Consider the following 15,051-nt stretch of genomic DNA (forward strand, 5'->3'; position numbering starts at 1 on the left):
TCTCCCCACCTTCCCTTCTCCCACCTTCCCTTCTCCCCACCTTACCTTCTCCCCACCTTACCTTCTCCCCACCTTCCTTTCTCCCCATCTTCCCTTCCCTCATGTTTAGGGATCCTTTGCTTGTGTCACTGTAGACTCGTGGCCATTGTTTTATTCTGCAGGCGAGGATCTCATATTTATCTGGATGTGCAAACTGTCCCAAATGTGGCTAGTGGGACACTGGGGCTGGCCCTTGTGACCTGGGACTGGTGCCCTCCATTCTCTCTGCTCTTCTACTTTCTGGACCAGACTTTCCAAGCTCAGCTTTCCCTGCTGGGAATCAGCTGAGCTGCTGCTCCTCTTGGCAGAGAACGGTAATTAGAAGCCAAGGTCTGGGCATGGGGTGTGCTCACTGCCCCCGGGGCGCTGCATTTCCAGGCCTCCAGGTAGGATACTAAGGCGTGTGCACAGTGCACACACACCTGCATCTATGTTGATTTCCTCGTCTCTACGCAGGACAGCAGCAGTTCCAGTTCAACAACACAGAGCTCATTCTAGCTTCTCCATCTGTATCATATCAGCTTTTTCAAGTGAGAAATCTGGACCTGGACCACTCAGTCTCCATAATGCAGCTGATCTCCTGGCCTCACTTGAATGCCCTCTTCATGTGGGCTGGGGCTACTGCACGGCCACCTTCCTACTAGGAGGGGAGGGAGGGAGGGAACGAAGAGAAAGAAAGGAGGGAAGGGGAGTGAGGGAGGGAAGAGGAAGAAAGGAGGGAGGCAAAGGGAGGGAGGGAGACGGATGGAAGGAGGGAGGGAGGGAAGGAGGGAAGAGGAAGAAAGGAGGGAGGCAGAGGGAGGGAGAAGGGAGGAAGGAGGGAGAAGGAAGGAAGAAGGGAGGGAGGGAAGAGGAAAAACGCAGGAGGAAGGGAGAAGGGAGAAGGGAGGGAGAAAGGGGCAGGGAGGGAGAAGGAGGGAGGGAGGGAAGATGAAGAAAGGAGGGAGGAGAAGGAAGGGAGGAAGGAGAAGGGAGGGAGGGAGCAGGAGGGAGGAGGGAGAAGGAAGGGAGGAGGGAGGGGTGATCTGTCCTGGCATTTGTAAAACTCACTTGGTGGCTCTTTAACAATAGATGGGGACAGGATGAGGGTGGCTAAGAAATGAGTGCTCATGGCAGCACCAGACCCACGAGAGGCGTGCACAGTGGACTCGCTCATGAGAGCCATAGCTGGAAGCAAAAGGAGGATGGTGAGTCCATGGCTATGCAGGCACAAGGTGGAATACTACACGGCACTGAAAAGGCGCTCTCCACAGACCCAGGCAACAGTGCTGGTGAGTCTCACAGGCATCCATGCAGGAACAAGCTCCAGATGCTGAGAAGAGCAGGACATGTGACCCCACTCAGGGACGGCTCACAGCTGGTGATGAAACCAAAAGAGCCATCACCCTGGTGGGGACACAGACTGGAGGAGCAAAGGGCTTTCTGGGGGGCTGGAATGTTCTGTTCCCCCATCTGGGGTTTTCCCCCCTCAGCGTGTTTGAGTATGCACACTAATCTCAGTGAGCCCTTGACACATATGGACTTTCTGTATATGCCTCCTTTAAAAAACAAAAATGTCCAGTTGGAAACCAAGACCTGCCCTCAGTTTCCCCATCTGTCAAATGGGTGCACATTTCACTCTGGAGCCTGGCTGATGCCACACCAGGGGGTCCCTTCCTGCAGCCCAGCCCCCCCCAACCCGTGCTCCTCCACCTAAGGTCCAGTCCCCCAGGCCCCGGCCCCTGTGAGCCAACTGGGCTGCTGACCCCGCAGGCCTGTGGGATGATTGTGCCTGGGGCTGTTTTGCCAGCGAGGTGAGGCGCCCCAGCGGGCAGAGGAAGGGTTTATAATGATGATTAGGACCGAAATTGGCGGAGATTTACAGCGCAGGCCAGGAACGGAGGGAGAGGGGGCCGGCGCCGGGAGCGGCCTAATGGATCCGTCAGCGCGTTCGGCTGCTCAGCGGGCCGAGGCGGGTCACCCGGCTTTCCACTGGCAGCACAAAGCACTTCAATTTCGTTAGGAAATGTATCAATTTAACTGACTTGAGCGGCACACTGAAAAACCTAATGAATCTGGACTCAATTTTCCGCCACACTGCTCCTGAGAACTGTCGGAAACAATGTCTGTGGTCGGAGGTGACGGGGTGGCCGCCGACAGGCCGCGCGCGCCCCTTCCCTTCCCACCCCGGCTCCCGGCCCTTCCCGTCAGAGTTAGTGGAGAGAGACGGACCTGTCTCCGCAACCTGGTGACAGCCCAGCCCGCCGCCACGTCCCTAACAATGATGTCATTATAGGTAAATTGGCCTCTATTTCAGCAGGGTGGTGGTGCTAATTGAGTGAGAAAATATAATACAGGGAGCTGTTGTCTGCGGCTCCGGGGAGGGGCCGCAGCCTAAATGGCCTACCATTGTCGATGTCAGGCTAGGCAGATGTTGCCTTCTGCCGATAACCGCGCTGACATATCTGGAGCTTGTCACCGCACTCCTGCCCGGGGAATCGCGGCTCTGGCGGCAGATGGCTTCGCTGAATGGCCATGGAGTTTCCCGACAGCCGGGCGTGGTAGGAGGTGGCCGCCTGGAAAACAGGACAGACCCTGGGGCCGTCCCCAGCCTCGTGGGGAACGGTTGGTCTGAAGCGCAGCCCTCACAGTACCGGGAGGACGTCCAGGGGCAGGAGCCGGGTCCCTGGGGGATTCTGGAAAACAGTATCTGTGATTGGGTTGCGGGTGCCCCTGCCGGGAGGAGCCCCTACTAAGGAAGAGATCCTCCAGCCAAACTCCATAGGGGCCAACGGATAGGCGTCTGCTGGGGTGAAGGGACAGGTTTCCCCAAAGGCCTCCCCAGAACCCAGAGGCCATGCCCCAGGCCCTGGCTCAATATAGGGAGCAACTCCCCAGTGCCCTGACCAGCCTGGCATGCCTGGGTGATGACTCCCTGGGTGTCCCCAGCCAGAGCACCACGATTCCCTGGATCCAGAGTCCATGTGGGCATCAGCCCTGGGGCCTCTCCTCAGCCAGGTCCCAACACACTCAGCTGCTTCCCCCTCACACACACACACACACACAGCCCCAGATAGAAAAAATCACCCCTGTGTCCAGAGGTCCAAGCATGCGGCGATCCCACCCCTTCCCTCGAGCCACTGAGCCTGGACTCACCCGCCCCACCAAAGGCCGCCCAGAGTGGCCAGGTCAGCTGCAAGTGGCTCTGTGCCTAGGTGGGCTGGAACCAGGGCTCCTCCCCACAGGCCAGCCAGGAGCAGGGACCCCCACACACACCACAGAGACATCTTGGGCCTAGGCTGGGCTACATGCATCTGCATGCATCTGATGGGGACTCACCCGGCCCAGGTGCCGGGCTGTGGGCTGCACCATGCTGGGGATGCTGCCCAAGAGGCCCCCAACTGGGGACACTGCAGGGGACAGAAACTGCCCCCAACTTTTCCAGAGGTGGGCACGGAACAGACCCTGAAGGATGGGGGTGCTGCCAAGCAGAGGGTTGGCCTGGGCCACGGCTTGGGGCAGATGCCCTGCTGGGGCAAGGGACGCCCGGTCCACACCTCAGGACTGCAGGGGTGGCCCAGGAGAGCTGGCATGGTGTAGTGAGTGCCTGCTGTGTACACCCTGAAGCACCTCCGAGCCCTTCTCCAGCGGGACTCACATACCACCATCACTTCAGGCCTGCAGGCACCCCAGGGGCTTCTCCTCCTGTACGAAGGAGGAAACTGAGGTGGGAGGGGGGCGTGGTTCCAGGGTGTCAGGCTGGAAGAGTTCAGGCGGCAGAGTCCAAGGCAACTCCCGAAGCCCATCTCCACACCCCATCCCACACCCCACACCTGCAACCCATCCCACACCCGCCCCCCATCCTATGCCCATGCCCCATCCTACACTCTCACTCCATCCCAACACCCACAACCCACCCCACACCCTCCTATACCCACACCTGCACCCCGTCCTCGCTGGCAAACAGTGTCTGTGGAAGGTAGACAGCCAAGGCCAGGTCCCCTGCGTGGCCACCCCTGATCTCCCACCTGCTCCTGAGCCCAAGGTGCAAGGCAAACCCTGCTGTCCAGCGTAGAGAGGGAAGAGCCCACACTGGACATGTGGCTTCCCTGACCTAGGTTGTGCCTGTGACCCGGGACCAGAGCCGCCTGGGGAGCCGTGGGCTCTGAGGGAGGCCGTGGCAGGAAGCCCGAGTGGGTGGACACTGGGGGAGGAAGGGGCTGTGGCTCCCAGACTGGGCCTCACACAGGACTGCAGCATCTTCCTGGGGTCCCTTAGCCGCATCTCCATATCCAGTACACTTTCCCAGGGCCTCAGACAAGGCTAGCTTCAATCCTTCTAGAAGATTCTAGGCTGGCTCCTAACTGCAGGTGCTTCCCTGAGTGTAATTGAGGTTTGCTTCTTTATCCTTTTCTGTATTTTCCAGATCCTTCTCCTTGGGCTTTTTTTCTTTTTTTTTTTTTTTTTTTTTTTTTTTTTTTTTTTTTTTTGCGACAGTCTCACTCTGTCACCCAGGCTGGAGTGTAGTGGTGCCATCTCTGCTCACTGCAACCTTAACCTCCTGCGCTAAAGGGATCCTCCCACCTCAACTTCCCAAGTAGCTGGGACCACAGGCATATGCCACCACACCCGGCTAATTTCTTTATTTTTTAAAGAAATGGGGTCTCGCTATGTTGCCCAGGCTGGTCTTGAACTCTTCAGCTCAAGCAGTCCTCCCACCCTGGCCTCCCCAGGTGCTGGGGTTCCAGGTGCGAGCACTGCGCCTGGCCAATGTTTGTTTACCACTCCTCGAGCTTGGGTTTTGCTGGTGCTCTGACGAAGCTGTGCAGCTCTGGGGTATCTCTGGGGGCACCCCCAGCATGGCAGCCTGCCCTCAGCGTGGCCCTTCCTGGGCCCACAGCACTGCCTTCAGCCTTGGGCAAGTGGTGACATCTCTGAGCCTCAGTTTCCTCCTCTGTATACTGGGAGCAGCTCAAGTGCTTGGTTCTCTAAGGACCCCTGAGATGAATGTGGGCCCCGAGAGGGTTCTCAGGAAGGAGATCCACCTGCTTCCCAGGACCTCTGTGTCCAGCCCCTGCCCTGAGTGCACACCCCACCAGCTCCCACTATGCCCATGCTGGCTGGGGAAAGGGTTCCTGGGTTCCTGGACAGGATGGCTTTAAGGATGTATCCCTCAGGGTAGACTGGCAGGAGTCTGGGCTGCAGGACACCATGGGAAGGCCAGGCCCGGCTCTGGGGCCGTGGCTGGCAGCACCTGGGAAAGAAGTCCCTGACCACCAGGTGAGGCTAGAAGCCAGGATCCAGCACACTGTGGCCCAGGGCTTTCTGCTGTGGCCCTGGGCACCCCAGCAAGGAGGGGACAGGCTCCTCTCTGATCTCAAGCTCTGGACTGGGGTGGTCACCGTTCACCCAGCCTCTTCACCTCACCTGGGAAAAGCTGACAGTGCCTGCACTCACAGCCTCCCCAGAAGTGTTGAGGGCAAACCGTAGCATGCTGAACACCTGAGAAGCCACTGTGACCCAGGCAGTACCCATCAAAGAAGGGCGCGCAGCCTGATGCCGCTGGAGTGGAACATGAGGACTTCCAGCAAAAGAAGTGACCAGGACTGGCCTGGCACAGTGGCTCACGCCTATGATCCCAGCACTTTGAAAGGCCAAGGTAGGCGGATCACCTGAGGTCGGGAGGTCGAGATCAGCCTGGTCAACATGGTGAAACCTCCCATCTCTACTAAAAATACAAAATTAGCCGATGCCTGGCACCTTTAATTCCAGCTACTCGGGAGGCTAGGGCAGAAGAATCGCTTGTACCCCGGAGGTGGAGGCTGTGGTGAGCCAAGATCATTGCACTCCAGCCTGGGCAACAAGAGCAAAACTCTGCCTCGAAAAAAAAAAAAAAAAAAGAAGTGTCCAAGACAAACCCTGCAGGACAGGGTGGTTCAGGGGGCAGTGAGGCAAGGCACCGGGTGGCCTGGGTTGGGGACGCCACGGAGACAGTGGTTGGCAGTTTGGCACTGACCTAGCAGGTGGGGGGTGAGTGAGGAAGACTTTAACCCAGGGACACGGCCCAGTGAGAGGGAGGTCAACTCTGGCCCCCTGAGGACAGGCCAAAGGATGAGGGGCTGCTGGGCAGGGCCAGGGGAGCTCTGAGGAAGGGGCCAACACGTGCAGCCCCCAGGACTGTGCGCAGCTTGCCACAGACAGGGGGCTGCCCAGCCTGTCCCGCACTTAGAGCCATCAGGAATGATTCAGGTGGCAGGTTTGTGTGCTGTTTGTTAATTTACTCAGACTCATTCATGGGAACAGCTGGCTAGGTCCCAGCAGGGCAGCCTCGCCCGCCCACCTGCCGCAGACAGCCGGCTCGGCACCACGGTGCTCACAGCTCAGCGGGCGCAGCCTTGGCCGGCCGGGGACACTCACGACCTTCCAAGGGGGCTGGCCTGGGGAGCTTGGGGGCTGGTGGGAGCTGGGGAAGGGGGTTCCTGGCCACATGAGGGGTGTTCAGGGTGGACCCTGCCTGAGAGAGCTGGAGACTTGGGTCGTGAGGACACCTCCAGCCTCTGCCACGCAGACCCCTGCCCTCAGCAGAAAGGGCTGTGAGCTGGTCCAGGGGCTGGGGCTGGGGCAGGCCTGACCCTCTCTGGGGCTCCGCCCTGCTGTCCCTGGATAATGTGAACCGTCCCTTCTGGTCCCACCATCCTGGGATGAGGTGACCCCCGGATGCTCAGCTGCTCCCCAGGCTGGGCCAAAGCCGTGGTCTGGAGAGAACTGGACAAGAGAGCGGGAGGTCAGGAGTGGCAGGCGTCACCAGGGAGCCAGGTCCCAGGCAGCCCTCCCTAGGTCAGACAGGATCCTCGAAGGAGCCAGTCTGAGCTGAACTTGCAGCCAGAGGGGATGGGCTCCAGGGTGGCCGTCACAGGGAAGGCTATTAGCGTGGTGAAGCTTCACCACCACTCGGGGTTTGGGCTAGATGTCAGGGCGTGCACTCGCTGAGCACCCTCTAATAGAACAGACAGGCTTTCCTCTCTTCATCTCCCCGTCCCCATAGCTTTGTTATTTAAAGTCAGGTTAAGGGAAGAAAAAAAACCCACAGACAGGTTTGGCTGGGAAGCCTGAGGACAGAAAAAGTTAGAGATATTTATTTGACAGGGTCAAGGTTGGAGCCTTTCTCTTCCCTCTCCCCAGGTCCCATAGGTGTTAGGCTGAGAGACATTTAATCGCGGGAGTAGCGGTTTCATATCTATAACAAAAATCAAATAATGCAAGATGATTTACTCCCCCTAGCAACCACGGAGCTCACCCTTAGCAACCAGCCTAGCCTCGGGCTGCGGTGTAATCAGCTTGAAAATATTTCAATTATTGTGTTGATTTTAGTGGATTTGAGAAGCGTTGTGTGGAGAGCTGGGCACATTCTCCCCGCGACCTGGAGAGGAAGATATTGATTTAAACAGGTGTCAGGGAGGGAAGTGGGGAAAATTTAAATGTGATGGGAGAACAGCGCGTCGCACGCGGAACAGGCCGGGATGACATTTTGTGCGTCTCCTTGAACAAAAGTGACTCAACTGAACTAGAAATTTCACCTTGAAAATCATCTCCCATCGACACAATCAAGGCAGGCCCGCCACACCATGCCTGCGTCCCCGGACGGCAGCCGGGAGGGTCAGGGTGGCCGGAGCGGGTCCAGCCCGAAGAGAGTCTCTGGGTGTCCTGAGGCTTCGGAGACGGGGGTGGGAGAAGCAGCGGCAGGGATCGGCCACATTCCCTCTCCCTGCCTCGGTGTCCCCTCTGTAGACCAGGCAGGTGTTCTGAGGGCCTGCGGTGAGCTGTCTTCTCCGAGACCTCCCGCCAGGGTCTTGGACCTTCACCCAAGCTCCCAGGCCAGGTGCTCAGCCTCAGATTCACCCAGGCGCTCCTGATCAGCACAGACACCTGGCACCTGGCCCCGTTATGCACCTTTACATAGGTGGCCAGAGGGCAGTGCTGCTATGTCCAGCAGGAAGGGAGGAGAGGGGCCTGGCTGTCCAGCCTTCACCCAAGAGGATGAGAGCCCAGCGCACACCCTGGCACGGCTCCTCCTCAGCTGCAGCCCCTCACACTGTCACCCCAGACCTGGCTGCTACAGGGCTCCCTGGGTTCCCCAACACCTACCCTCTCTTCACTGTGGAAAACAGAGCCCAGGAGGGTAGCAAGTAAGCCAGCCGCGGTGACTCACGCCTGGGACCCAGCTACTCGGGAAGCTGAGGCGGGAGGGTCACTTAAGCCAGGAGCTTGAGACCAGCCTGGGCAACATAGTGAGACTCTGTCTCTACCAAAAATTTTTTAAAAATTAGCTGGGTGTGATAGTGTGTGTCTGTGGTTCCAGCTACTCAGGAGGCTAAGGGGAGGATCTCTTGAGCCAGGAGTTGGAGACCAGCCTGGGCAACATAACAAGATCCCATCTCAAAAAAATAAAAATAAAATAGTAATAAAAAGGAAAGCAGCAAATGTGGGCTCTGTCCTGTCCTGGGATGCAGTGTGAGCCGGGGAAAGAGGCCTGGGCCACCCAGCTGTCGTGAAGAGGGTGTGCCTGTGGCAGGCGGGATGCCCACCCTTTCCTGGAGCCCTTTTCATGCAGTGCACTCTGGTGCTCCCGGATGTCAGGGGCCACCTCAGACAGAAAAGATCCCCCTCATCCCCCAGCTTGGTCTCCTGGCAGGCCTGGAAAAGCCCGGGCCACCTCACTGGGACTCTGTACATCCCTAAAGCTCCCCTAGCCCAGAGCTGCTCTGGGAGCGGAGAGATGCCCTGCCTCCAACCTCAGCGGTTCCTCTTCCTCCCTCAGACTCCCAATGTGGGAGGGCCCCCTTAACTGATGCTCCCCGGGTGGACCATGATCAATGCATGTCCGTGCAGCAGCTTGTGGACACCCCGTGGGGACGCCGGCTGGCCGCAGCCATGCTGAGCAGACTTCTCCTCTGACTGGACCCCAGTGCCCCACCCTCCCCTCGACCCCGGCATCTGCAGGAGCCCTCTTGAGCAGGGGCCCTAGTAAGGGCCAGGTGGGGCCAGGTGGGTCCTGCTGACCTCAGGGCACAGCAGTGAGGCCCATGCCAGCCCCCACTCACCACATGCACCTCCATTTGGGGCCCAGGCTAGGCCACCCAGCCATGGCCACCAGAGGGGCAGGTGCATCCTGGGGTCCTTCCCCATTCGTTCTTCTGCATGCAGGTCTCTGCTGGCCCCCTGTGGGGTGATGGGACCCAGGGATGAAGACCTGGACCCTGCACACCTAGAGCCACACGAAGGCCCCACATCATAGAGCGGGACAGGGGCTTGAGGGTCACCTCCAGGGAGGAGGCGTGTAGCATCTGACCACCTTCTGCAGGAAGAGTTAACCAGTGGAAGAGAAGAGGGAGAAGAGAAGAGAAGGGGACAAAACGGCTTACAGGAAGAGGCAGGACCTGGAAAATCGGCAAAGAGGAGGTGTGAGGTTTCCAGGTCCAGTCCCGCTATGGCAGGGGCACACTCCGTTCCCAACCCTACACAGTCTGTCCCCAGTCCTGGAGATTCTGTCTCCCATAACACTACACAGTCTCTCTCCCAACCCTACACAAACTGTGCCCCCAACCCTACACAATCTCCCCAACCCTACACGATCTCTCCAACCCTACACGATCTCCCCAACCCTACATGGTCTCCCCCAACCATAATACATGATCTCCCCAACCCTACTACACGATCTCCCCAACCCTACACAATCTCCCCAACCCTACACAATCTCCCCCAACTCTACACGATCTCCCCAATCCTACACTATCACCCCAACCCTGCATGATCTCCCCCAACCCTACACGATCTCCCTAACCCTACACCATCTCTGCTCCCAGCCCTGGGTGCCTCCATACTGATTTTTTTTTTTTTCTCCAGGCTAGGGAGAGCCCAGGCCTTCTGTACCTGCAATTCTCTGAAGGGAGGACTTCTCCCCAGACGCCTCATGGTGTCTTCTCCTCCTATGGGTGCCGCTTCCGCTGAGGGGCCCTATCTGACAAACCCTGGCCAAATCAGGTCCCTGTCACTCACCCCTCCAGTTTTCTCACAGCGCCCATCGCCAGACGCCTGAAGCTGTTTGTATGCGTCAAGTGTGTTTATGTATCCAGAAGCTCAGGGGCTGTGTCTGCTTTGCCCACTCCTGGACCCAGACGGCCTGGGCTGCTGTGTGACCAGCTACAAGGCCAGGGAACAGGTGGGGTGGATCCCTTGGCCTCTGCTCAGAGGAGCTCCTTCTCTAGATCTTACATGGGTCACCATCATGCCTAGACCAGCCTCAACTGTGCAAATGGACTGAGTTACTTCCTAACCTTTTCCAGCCTCAGCTTCTCCATCTGCAAATGGCAGTCCCCCATCTCCTCTGCCTACCTCTCAGAGCTGCCAGAAGAGTCCCAGGGGTGGGGGACACAGGGCTGCAGGCAGGCAGGGTGGGCTGATTGTGGGGGCTGGGGCATGGGGGCCCAGCTTCACGCTCCTGATGCCTCCCATGGGAAAGCAGAGCCTGCAGACAGCTGGGAGTCTCACCCAAATCCTCAGACGCTCCTCAAAGGCATCCCTGGAAAGACACCAGGTGGGCTGGTTCCTCCGGGACCCTCCAGGGTGTACACAGGGTGGGTGGCCAGGGAGGTCAAGGGTAGTAAGCCTCAGCAGGGATACCTTCCTGTTGTGAGAAGTGCAGGTCTGGGATTCTGGAATCTGGGGGCTGAGGACTGGAATCCCAGCAGTGCCCCCAGGTGTTTGCAGGACTTTGGGTGCATTGCTGTCTCAGCCCCATCTGTTCATCCACAGAAAGGGGTACCTGGCCAGGTAGGGGGCTTGGGTACGAGCAGAGCTTTAGCACCTACAAAAGCACCCAGGTTTATGACTGCGTCTGATTGAGGTCCGATCGAGAGCCTGAGGACTCCCTGAGTTTGGTTGTTACCAAATGCCATATTTGGCATTTTCAGTAGCAAGGGTTCTTAGCCCATCCCAACTCCTCTGAGGGGTCTCTGGCCTCTAAAGGGCCACCTCCCAGAAGTAATCCCTGAGGTGGGGAAACCTTCACAGGTGAGGAAACTGTCTCCCGCAAGCCACCTACGAACAGAACCCCACCCTGCCCACAGGTGTGGCTCAGGCACAGCCACGGCGACTCACACGCCCAGCACAGCCCCTCCCACGATCAACCTGGCCTCTGAATTTACAGCAAAACCTGGTTTCCTCCCCAGGTTTATATTGCTGTTTTAAGAACAGCAATATGCTACTTAAATGTGTATTTTTATTGCTTTCTCTATTATAAGTAAAAATATTGTAATGCCATCTGACGCTCTGCCAGCTGTCTGTGCAGGCACGGGCGGCACCATTCCGGAGCAAAAGCCGGGCGGGCGGTGAGTGTGCTGCCTGGGGAGGCGCACTTGGATTTCTACTTAGGTTGGCCTCACATATGCCAGGCCACATGTTCCCAGGCTGGGAGCGGGGTAATCGCACCCATTTATCTTGCTATAGTTGAAAGTGCAAACATTATAAAATCACGCCAGTGGTGGTGGCAGCTATGGAGTCATAGGGTGCAAAAAAACTCCGGGGTCACGAGGGCCGGCTGCAGCCCTGGTAAGCTCCAGGGAGTGCAGGGAGGAGACAAGACTGGGGCCAGGAGAGAGCTCAAGGTCCACAGGTCATGGCCGCTCCCCACGCCGGCATGGAGCTCCAAGCACGTGTCTTGGTGGAAGTGGGCACCTGCAGTTTAGCAGGCTGGCTGGCCTCAAGGACCAATGGCAGAGGGGACATTTTTGTCAAACACGCCTGTGATTAATGATATCCAGGACGGACGTGACAGTACTTTGAGAGGCCAAGGCGAGAGGATTGCCTGAGCCCAGGAGTTCAAGACCAGCCTGGGCAACATAGTCAGACCCTGTCTGTACGACAAATACAAAAATTAGCCGGGCATGGTGGTCTGTGCCTGTGGTCCCAACTACTTGGGAGGCAGAAGAGGGAGGATCATTTGGGCCCAGGAGGTCAGGGCTACAGTGAGCTATGATTGTGTTACTGTACTCCAGCGTGGGCTACAGAGCAAGACCCTGTCTCAAAAAAAAAGATTAAAAGTTTTTTTTTAATGTCCAGAAGATGGCATACTAATGGTAAAGTGGGAAAAACAAAAAACCACAGACCAGACCCAAGGTTGAAAGCAGCCTACATGGTGAATCTGGCCAGGAGGTATTTGCTACATAGTATTTTTTTTTATTGTGGTGGCATATACATAACATAAATTTCACCATCTTAACCATTTGTAAGTGCACAGCTCCACAGCATTTGGAACTCACAATGTTGTGCCAACAGCCGAGTGGCACTGTTAACATCTTTGAAATATTTGCCAGCATTTGGAAATCAGGAGATCTAAACTTTCAGCTCCTCTTGCAAATCTCATACAGAACAAAGATCCAGCAACTCCGGGCTGGGGCCTCTGCCTCCCGGCCGTGGCCCCTGCTACCAGCTTCTCCTGTGCCCTGCCCTGCCCGGCCCAAGAATCGGTGAGCAGGGCTGGGCTGGCCCACACTCATGCCAGCTCTGGAAATCCAGAGGGACCAGCCCAGCTCCTCCACTAACTCTCAGAGGCCTTGGCATTGCTCGAGGTGGGCAGGCCCTCCTGCCCACTCTACAGCTGACAAGGCACTTCCAAGGGTAGCCATGCCTGTTAGAACCACCTTCCAGCTTTCCAGGTCCCCAGGCGCCATCATTAAGAACCTGTCACCAGGAGAAGTGTCTTCCGTGTCCACCAGGATGGCGTCTGTTGTTCCCTGCTTCGTCCCTGGCTCCTAAACGCTGCTTCTGGCTGGCTAGCTGGAGCTCCCTTCTGCTGACAAGCCCCACGCGCATCCTACTCCCCGGGGCTGACCACTCATCCCAGCCCCTAGAAGACTGCCGGGCACAGCACTGCTGCTGGATGGATGGAGCTCTTGTCCACTAACCAGTCCAGCTGGCACCGCCCATCAAGGTGACTTGCCTGACCCCTGTGACCGTGTGAGTTTATGGCCCTGCTCTGAGCCAAGACACCCATTTTACAGATGAGAAAATGGGCCTTGCAGGCTGGAGACAGGGCAGGACCCATGGCAGATCTGAGCCTCCAGGCTGAGACGCCCTCTGATACTGGGCAAGCGTCCTCTGCCCTGCCATCCTCCCAGTCCTTCAGGAGCTCCAGATTAAAAGGCATCGCTGCCCCCCAAGGCCAAAACCACCTTCCCCGAGGCCCGGAGATTCAGCAGGGCTGGGGTGGGAGACTGGAGAGTGTGTTGCTCATAATTTAGTGAAACGGAGGTGGAGAAAGCCAGGGAGGGAGGAGGAGGAGACGGAGAGTGGCGGAAAACATTCTCAGCCAATCACTTTGATGTTCGGCCCATGAAACTTCTCAAATTATAAAAGAGAATCACTTTTGAGTCTTTAAGTGGCTCCGAATAAACCGACTGTCCAAAGATACAATGAAAAACCGACACCAGCTCTCCGTAACAAGGCAGGAAAAATTGTCAGCACTGAGATGAATATTAAAAGCCCTATCCGTGAAAAACACCCTGGAAACATGTTTTAAAGGAGCAGTGTGAGGGAAGGTGATTACGAGGGCGATTATCTGAGGCAGCTGGAGAGGCCAGGCTGGGCACCCGGAGAAGCCACTGCTCCGAGCAGGGACAGGAGGCGAGAAGTGGGAGAGCCTGCCGCCATGGGGAGAGGGGAGGTGGGCACTGGGCCTGTCTGGGTCTGCAGGGACCCATGCACCTGACCAGGGGTCACGGGTCTCCTCAAGCTCCAGGGCACAGCTGTGTCCTCCCTACCTGCTCCACTGCAGACCTCCCATCTCCCCTGCCCCATCCAGCCTCAGAAGACGTGATCAGGGTAGGGCTGGACGCACCAGCTCTCTTGTGCCAGCCCCAATTTGGCTGCTGATGCCCTGGTGGCTGTGGCCACCTCATCTCTCTCTGGCCTTGGTTTCCTGGGTGGGATGGGTGAGCCTGGGGTGCCCAATGGGCACCTGGGCTCTTTCTCCTGTGACAAGTGGAGGGAACGGGATGGCAGATGTGACGCATCAAAGCCTGAACTGCAGGGTTCCTTCGGGGCCTGGGGGCAGGGGGAAGGAGAGGCCCAGCAGGGGGACAGTGAGAAGCCCCCATTGGGTGCCCCCCTCCTCCTGTGCCAGCACCCACAACCTGGCCCTGCTGACAGGGACCCTACTCCGTGCCCCACGCCCATCCCTGCCCCCCAGGGCTGACCACTCACTGCCCACGCCATCTCTCCTTCAGCCCTCCACTCACCCCCAGCAAGCCCCCAAGCACGTTGGCACCTGGGGCCCGGAGGCAGCAGGCAGAGTGGCAGTGCACACGTTGCACCCAGGACCTCCACAAAGGAGGAGGCCACAGGCCCTGGTTTCAGGGAACAAAGAGGTTGTGACCATCGGACTTTGCCGGCTACACACACAGGCCTACTAAGGACCCACGCTGCAGGGAGCTCCTGACCCAGGCCCGGGGGCAGCCACAAGCCAGAAGCCCCTGGGGCCTGTCTTGTGCTGAGGCCTGGCCACCCTCCCTCTGCTCACACTTGGGGTCTCCCTCGGGGGAGTCGGACAGCAGGAGGACTCTCTAGGCCCCCTCAAAGGTTACCCCCTCCGCCCAGTGGCCCTGTTGAGGGAATCTCCAAGCTCCTCCTGTAGCCCGGGTCCCCAAGGGCTCCTGTGGCCTCCAGGATTGCAACTGGGTCAGCCCCTCTCCCGCCCCTCCCTTGCAGCCTTTGATAAACTAGTCTTTGTTAAATGCCGACCTTCCGCCCTGCACCTTCTATACTCATCCAGGTGACCCTGCAAACAACCCCTCCACCATTAGCATCCAGGGTTTTAAATTAATTTATTTATTTAGAGACAGGGTCTCACTCTGTTGCCCAGGCTGGAGTATAGTGGTGCAATCACAGCTCACTGCAGCCTCTTCTTCCTGGGTTCAAGTGATCCTCCTACTTCAGCCTCCCAAGTACCTGGGACTACAGGTATGTGCCACTATGCTC

Source organism: Cebus imitator, unplaced genomic scaffold, assembly GCF_001604975.1.
Source record: "Cebus imitator isolate Cc_AM_T3 unplaced genomic scaffold, Cebus_imitator-1.0 Scaffold388, whole genome shotgun sequence".
In the NCBI taxonomy this organism is placed as follows: Eukaryota; Metazoa; Chordata; class Mammalia; order Primates; family Cebidae; genus Cebus; species Cebus imitator.